Source organism: Sturnus vulgaris, chromosome 1 (genome assembly GCF_052056855.1).
Source record: "Sturnus vulgaris isolate bStuVul1 chromosome 1, bStuVul1.hap1, whole genome shotgun sequence".
Lineage (NCBI taxonomy): Eukaryota > Metazoa > Chordata > Aves > Passeriformes > Sturnidae > Sturnus > Sturnus vulgaris.
Genome location: NC_142243.1, coordinates 2,864,947 through 2,872,733, shown reverse-complemented (window position 1 = coordinate 2,872,733; position 7,787 = coordinate 2,864,947).

Below are 7,787 nucleotides of genomic sequence, written 5' to 3'. Positions count from 1 at the left end.
TACACCAGATCCCACCAGTGCTGGTAACAGCCCATAAAACTGCAAGGGAGAGACCAAAGCACCAGGAAAATTATTTGGAAAGTCTGCTCCATTAGGGAGAGAACAAACTAAAAGAAAATCACCGGCCTCAGGAACAGAAATTAGCTGTGTCCCTCAAACATGATGTTTGCTGGGAATAATGTAGCATATTCATGCTGACTTTTGCAAACGCTGCAATTACTGTCTGGCTGCCCTAAATAGTCCCATTTATCTTGGGAGACTTTCTCTGCTCTGTGTGATTTTTCACGGCTCTTCCTCAGAGCTGTTTGCTCCCCGGCAGAGTTGTTTACATGCTTGTTATTTTTATGGTTTTCCCCTTCATTTCCCTGTAAGTAGAACAGCAAATAAAAGGTGTAGAGAGGGTGTGAGCGAGTTCCTGCCAGGGGTCAGTGGCAGCTCAGTCAGGCCAAGCAGCAGAAGGTGTTTCTGACAGCGGGCTCATCCTACAATTGTTTGAGACAAGTCAATGGCTGAGGTTGACTTTAGAGAAGGAAACTGATTGATGGGGTGCTCTGGCAGATAAACAGGAAGAAAATTAAGGCAGAGACACAGTTTTACTTCAATAAATGAATTGCTTTCACCTCAGAATTAAAGGATACATTATTCCCATTTATAGCACCAGGAGAATTTGAGTGCCAGCAGGGATGCAGGAGAAAACATGGCCATGGAGATGTGATTAAATACCCTTTAAGGAAGTTTTCCAGTTATTTTCCTTGCCTCATATGTTCTAACTAGACCCAGGTGCATTAGAAATTATACTCAAAACCTTTTTCTATTCTGTGGGTTTCAGTTTGGTCAGCTCTGCAGATGTTGGTCAGTAGCACTGAAGTGGCCAGCACTTTACAGAATGTGGAAGAAAAAAAATAATTTCTAGTGTAGCCAGGATCTAAAAGCCTAGGCATAAAGAGTCACAGAAAGGAATCATAGAATAATTTAGGTTGCTAAGGTCTTCTAAAATCAAAATTAACCATTAACACTGCCAAGGCCACCACTAAACCATGTGTCTAAGTGCTACATCTACACATCTTTTAAATCCTGCCAGGAATGGTGACTCCCCCACTTCCCTGGGCATCCTGTCCCAGTGCCTGACCCTTTCTATGAAGAAATCTTCCCTAATATCCAACCGGAACTTCCCCTGGTTCAACCTGAGGCCATTTCCTCTCATCCTGTCACTGTTCCCTAGGAGAAGTGACCAACCCCCACCTGGCTGCACCCTCCCATCAGGGAATTGTAGAGATCAAAAGTCCCCTCTGAGCCTCCTTTTCTCTGGGCTGAACAGCCCTACTTCCATGGGGTTTATATACAAACCTATATGTAGATTTACAGCTGTTTCTTGCCTCAGAATCTGAGACTGAATCTGTGCAGCCACTCTTGCATTGATCCCGATTTATTTTTATAGACATGGTGTGATTTTATCACTCCTTTATTTACCCACATCCATTAACACTTCTACATCTGACTGTCTAGTTAGATACCAACCAGCAGCAACAGCTTCATGGCTGGATTTTCCCTCATTCTGTTCCTTAATTCGCCATTAAAACTTCATTATTATTGTGATGGTAAAAAGCTTAGTTATCCATTATTACTCTCCCAAAGGCCAGGCAGATCCCCTGCACAAACACTTGGCAGATTCAAGCACCAGGACTAAATCTAATAGAGTGATGCAGAATGTAACAGAAATGATTTCCCAGCTGATCCATAATCCTCCATCAGAAAAGCAACATTTATCTGTCTTTGACTGACAAGAACACGATTTGATCAGGACATTCAAGCTGCAGATAAAGAATACCTCACCTACATGACACCTGCAACAAGATGATTTTTAAAAAGGTCTGTTCCAACTCAAACTATTCTGTGATTTTCAAAATCTTCGTGTGGTTTCTCACATGGCCAGTCCTAATTTCTCCCGCTGGGAGGGAAGTTTTGGCATGCACTGGAAGGAAGCAGGCTGGAGGTTGGCTGCTTCCTGATTCACGTTTTATTTACATGTTTAAATTCAGGTTTTACTGTAAGCTCCTGCCTTATCATAAGTCAAACTCTTCCTATGCAGAGGCATAAATAAGATTTTCACTACATCACGCCAGAGTTTTATATATATATATCTCTGTCCACCAAGATATCTTTTAGTATCAAATTAAGTGAGGCACTGAACTCCCAGCACAGATATTTTGCTGCTGCTGCAGGAAAGAGAAATTGTGATTCCCAAACAGATCGATGCAGTTTCCTGTCTCTGACAGTGGCCAGTGTTGAATGTTTCAGAAGACAATATCAATCCTTCCCTTCTTCCAACCTGCTCTATCCGTAAGTGCACACACTGCACTTAATTGTTCAATCCGGAAAAATAATCCCTTCCTAACCTTAGCTGATTGTAATTGCATAGAGCTTTATTTATATCAACATCAATATTCATCTGGATGGGTATTACCAGCACTGCTACCAGGAGGCACTGCCTGTTTTATTACTGCTGTTCTTTACAGGCACTGTGCCAGCCGAGGACTTCTGGCAATCCTTCATTCCTCCCATAGAAACCGCCCACTTCTCTGCTGGAACTCCCTGCAGGAGCCCATCCTGCCTGTACCCACAAGCTAGAATTTCACAGGGTCATAGAATCACAGAATTATTTGGGAAGGAAGGGACCTTAAATTCATCATGTTCCAACCCCCCTGTCATGGGCAGGGACACCTTCCCCTGTCCCAAGTTCCCCTAAGCCCCATCCAGCCTGGCTTTGCACACTTCCAGGGAAACAGGGGTAGCCACAGCTTCTCTGGGCAGCCTGTGCCAGGGCCTCACCTCTTCACAGGGAAGAATATTGTCCAAATATTCCACCTAACCCTGTCCTCTCTCAGTTTGAAGCCATTCCCCCTATTACTGTCACTCCAGGCCCTTCTCCAAATTCCCTTTCCAGCTCTCCTGGAGCCCCTTTAGGCACTGAGGAGGAGACCTCAGAGCTTTTTCATCTCCAGGTGAACACCCCCAGCTCTCCCAGCCTGGCTCCAGAGAAGAGGTCTTCCAGCCCTTGGAGCATCTCCATGGCTTCCTCTGGACCAGCTTCAACAGATCCATGTCTGTCTTGTACTGAGGACTCCAGAGCTGGACAGGGCATTCCCAGGTGGGGTCTCATGAGGACACAGTAGAATCACCTCCTTTGACCTGCTGACCTGAATTTTCGGTGCCCTCATTTGCTACCAGGATTCTCTGTTCGTTCCTCAGGTTCAAGAGCAGGGAGCTGTTTCCCTTTTGCCTACTCAGATCCTCTGTGAATTCCCTGCCTCGCTGCAGCCATGGCCCTGCCAACTGCTCAGCTTTTCCTTACTGGCACTGCTCTTGCTGTTATTCTCACTCTGCTCTGGAGCCTCAGCTGCAGATTCACCGCTTTAACACCAGAACAAAGCACTGTATCAATTAGTTTGACCTCCCAGCTCACAGGGGCCACTACATTTCACCCAGTTCCCTTTGCGCTGTGCCTTGAATTCTTTATTTTTAAAGCACTGGCAGCTGTATGGATTTATCTGTCCCCGAGATGGCTTTGTGTGGAGTCAGCGTGGTTTCCATATGATTTAATGGTTCAGGATCAGCAGTGCATACAAATGGAGCTGCACTTGTTCCAGGGCCAATTTGGGTCTCGGAGGGATGCAGAGCTCAGCTGGTTCTGCTTGGAGCCAGCTCCAGCCTCTCCGTGCTACATGTCACACCTCTGGAGCAGGAACTTTGGGACAGCAGTGACAAGGTGTCCCACCAGCACTAGGTGAAGTCATTTCTGGCTCAGCACAGCAAAGTGATGAATCTCTGCCACTCTGCAGAGCTGCTTTGATGTCCCCAGCACAGGCAGGGCCCCGAATCTCTGCGTATATTTGCATCTCAGCTAATTAACAATCCCTCCTGCGAGCCGTGGCACTGGCACCAGGCTGCAGATGCTGTCTGAGCTAAAGCTAACAAGCTCTGAAGCACCTGAGTCGACTCAGATTCAAGCGTTTCAAGCTGCATAACAGAGTGTTCTCAAATGCTGCTGGGTGAGAATATCGAGCTGGGTTTACACATCTTTAATAATACAAAGGCAAAAAGGTAAATTAAACTTTAGGGGGAAAAAGAAAGGGAAAAATGTAGGGGAGAGGAATCATCGTGCCATGATCCCCTCAAAAAGCTATTAATTAAATATTAGTTTGAATCGGAGTGATCCTGGGGATATTACACTTCATACCAAGCCTCTTACAGGCTTGTGTGGCTGCCTCCAGCAATACACATGAATTTTCCTTTTCTACTTGCTCAGTACCGTTTTTTATTTCTAATCTCGGCCTCAGTGTCACTTCTGAACAAGAGCAGGCTTTTAGGCAAAATTGCCTTATCCCTTTTACCGACAGCAGACCGATAGAGGTTGTCAAAGTCCCTACCAAAAGCTCTCCGTTGTCACCCACTCCCAGAGCTCAGGATTTAATACGAGAGACAAGAGGTGCAAGGAGACAGATGGGAGATGGCAAGAACACAGTAACACAAACAGTCTAATTTTGTTGGAAAGGGTAAAATCTCCCTTGTGCTGCTGTTCTGCAGCGTGTCCCACTTAGTGGCTTTCCACGCAAGACTCCACATGCAGGAGCAGACACGGTATCATTAACCCCCGCAGTCTCCCGCGGCACCGGGTTTCACTGGTTAATTATACGCTGTAGAAACGAACCTCTCGGTTTTGACCTAGTTTGAGTGTTACTGAGTGGGTAAATCATGTCTGCTATGAGGTAATGCACTTCTGCCTGTGCATAAAGAATAGTTTTGAGTGCTAGCAAGACATCAGGGTGCGGGGCTTTTTTTGTAATTCTGAATTATAACATCCTGAAGTAAATGAAAAAAATAATCACTTCGGGGCTGGGATCAGACCAAGTGTGATCTTGAGACATTCACAAGACACCGACCCACACATCAGGCATTTATTAGTTAAGGAAATGTAAAATCATCAACCCCTTTATCTACACACAGTACAATATTTTAAAAATTGAGATATTTTTGTAAAATTATTTGGGGAGCAAATAAACACGTAGGTAGACAGGAAGATTGTGGAGGCAGGGATCATCCTGCAGCAGCTCAGATGAAATGCAGATTTCAAGGCCTGAAGAAGCCACAAGCACAGGAATATTCCCTGCCCCATTAAGCAATTCACACATAATGGATTAATGACTTGCTGATATTTCTATCATGCTGGGGCAGTCATTAACAAATTCTGTTTACTGCCTGGATAGCAGATGGGGCCACCTACTCATGCCAGGGATGGAAACACTCCTAAAGCTCCAGGGCAGGATGGGAGGATGCTCAGTAATCCTTCAGGAAGTGTGTTAGTGGTTCAGGTATTAAGTGGGTTCACAGGAAATCCCAGGGGAAAGGGAAACCTGAGTGAAGAGAACCACAGGCAATGTTTGGATGTCTGAGGTTACAGATACCCCTGTGCCCTGTCCAAATGTGTCTCCAATATCAGTGCTCCTTCCTAGAAAAAAGTCCTGGCTAAAAGTTTCGCTTGAGATGTGCTATTTCTTCCCCCTTGCTCTCTAAACTCAAATGCTGACCTGGGGATTTTTTAATGAAGCCTCTTTTTGCTGTTCCCATTTGTTCACAGATAAACTGCCTATCAGCCCTTCACTTTTAATTTCCAGCGTGCTCAGCACTGAGGCTTGGCATAATTAAAGCCCCTTTTCAGTTATTCTGGACTGCAATATTTACTTTTCATAACAAATACCAAAGAAATGGCTTGACACTGACTGACTGAAGGAAACACTCCAGGTGCTCATCTGTTCTTCAGTAACAAGTTTTTTAAAATTTAAATGTAGAATTTTCTGGCTGTTTTTTTTTATCTTTCAATGCTCAAAACCTCAGTGACCTCCGTGAAGAGTTCTGAGTCAGTTTTTCTCCTGGTGTCAACACTCTGCATCCCTCCTGGAGCAGAATCTGCATGGAACAGTGAAGAGTGAGATTTTGAACAGCCGTGAATTTGTTTCACCAAAGTATTCTGAGCACCAGCCCACAAACCCAAATGACCCAGATAATGAAAAGCTTTGTGGGAAATTCCTTGAGTAACAAACTTGGTAGGAAAACACTCAGCACAAAGGAGCAGAGCAGAGGTTTTTAAGGCACCAGGCCCTCTACCAACAACTTGTTACTCAGAAAAAAAACCTCGTTTCCCATTGCAGTCTCAGGTTCCATGCATGGAATTTGGAAAAAAAGATAAGGAAAAGCCTCTACAAATACCTAAACAAAAGCTGCTTAGTTCAAGCTTTCATGGCCACATGGAGACTAAGAGTTATTAAGGCAATCAAAGACTCTTTGGAAATTAAAGTCTGTGCCCCAGTTCAAGCAGTTTTACCCCAAAGTGCCCGCAGGCTCTGGAGCTTTGCAGCCTCCTACTTTTCACCCTCCCAGACCAAGAGGGCTCTGTCTCAGGAAGGAATGCAGCTTCCAGCCAAGATTTGTCAATGTGCATTCTTAGGCACGAACCAAGAAATCTCTAAAGTCGATTTGAGGTAGGATAAAGTTGGATCCACTGATCTTGGCGTGTGCAAAAGTTGTGTCTCGGACTGGAAAATAACCAGGAAAATTTTAGCCTATATAAAGAGGGCGTTTCACAAATGTATGGCTTATCAAAAACTAGAATGACACAGAAGCAATTATTCATAACCAGGCTGAGTGTGATCCCCCTCACACAGCCTACACCCAGAGCCACAGCCATCAAAGGGGACTTTGTCACTGCTTTCAATGGACACAGGATGTGACCAGAGCAGCATCTGCAGCAGCTCCCAGAGAGGAACAGGAGCGAAAAAAAATCTTCATTTGTAACTCAGTGTTTCATCTTTCAAAAGACTGGCCTCAGATGTGCTTTGGAAACTCTTCTTTTGGGTATCTCTTTCTTCAGCCAAGCTGCATATTTATCAGCTCTAGTCCTAGACATGATCTTTAGAGCTTATCTCCCATGCGATCAGAACTTCTTTCTAATTTCCTTCTTTATTAAAATAATCAGGGCTTGAAATCAACTTCTTTTTTTTTTATTGCTCACAATCTTTGCTATTTTCATCAAGAGCAAGCAGCACATTTCCATGTCTTTTTTGAGACTTTCTGCTTATTTATTTGCTCATCTGCCTCTAGCAAGTTCATGTTCTGAGGACAGAAAAGCACGAAACTGCAGGTGAAAGGGATTTAATAATCTATTTGAAGATTAAGGAAATCAAGGAGATGTGCTTTCAAATTTTAATTCCGGCAAGGAATTCCTGCAGACCTCCTACAACTCAACCTCTCAGTAGCTTTGTTTCTCAGCTACCATGGAAAAGTGAGACAAGTAACACCCTTCTACTTTATAAGAGCATTTCACAGCTAAATAATTGAGGACCAGACTTGCTGCTTTTTTTTTTTTTTTCACTTTTTTTGACAGCTTACCCTTGTAAGAATCCCCCCCAAGGACCAGCAAACCAGCGTGACAACTGCAGTGACAGGATTCCTGAGGGACCCCTTGCACAATCATGTACTATTAGACCTAATAAAGAATGACAGAATCTGGCTGTTAAAACTTCAAGAGAGCCTCAAACACTATTGTGACAGCAACCATTAAACTATAGATAAATTACATCTAAAACAATCCCACTTTGCTGCATTCCCAACTGCTAAAACATCCTGCGATTTCAGCATTGCTACTTTATTCTCAGCAGGGCTTTTTTTTTTTTCATCTAAAACATCTGAATTTCTCCTCAGACAAGGACATAATTGCAGACACTGCTGCCAGG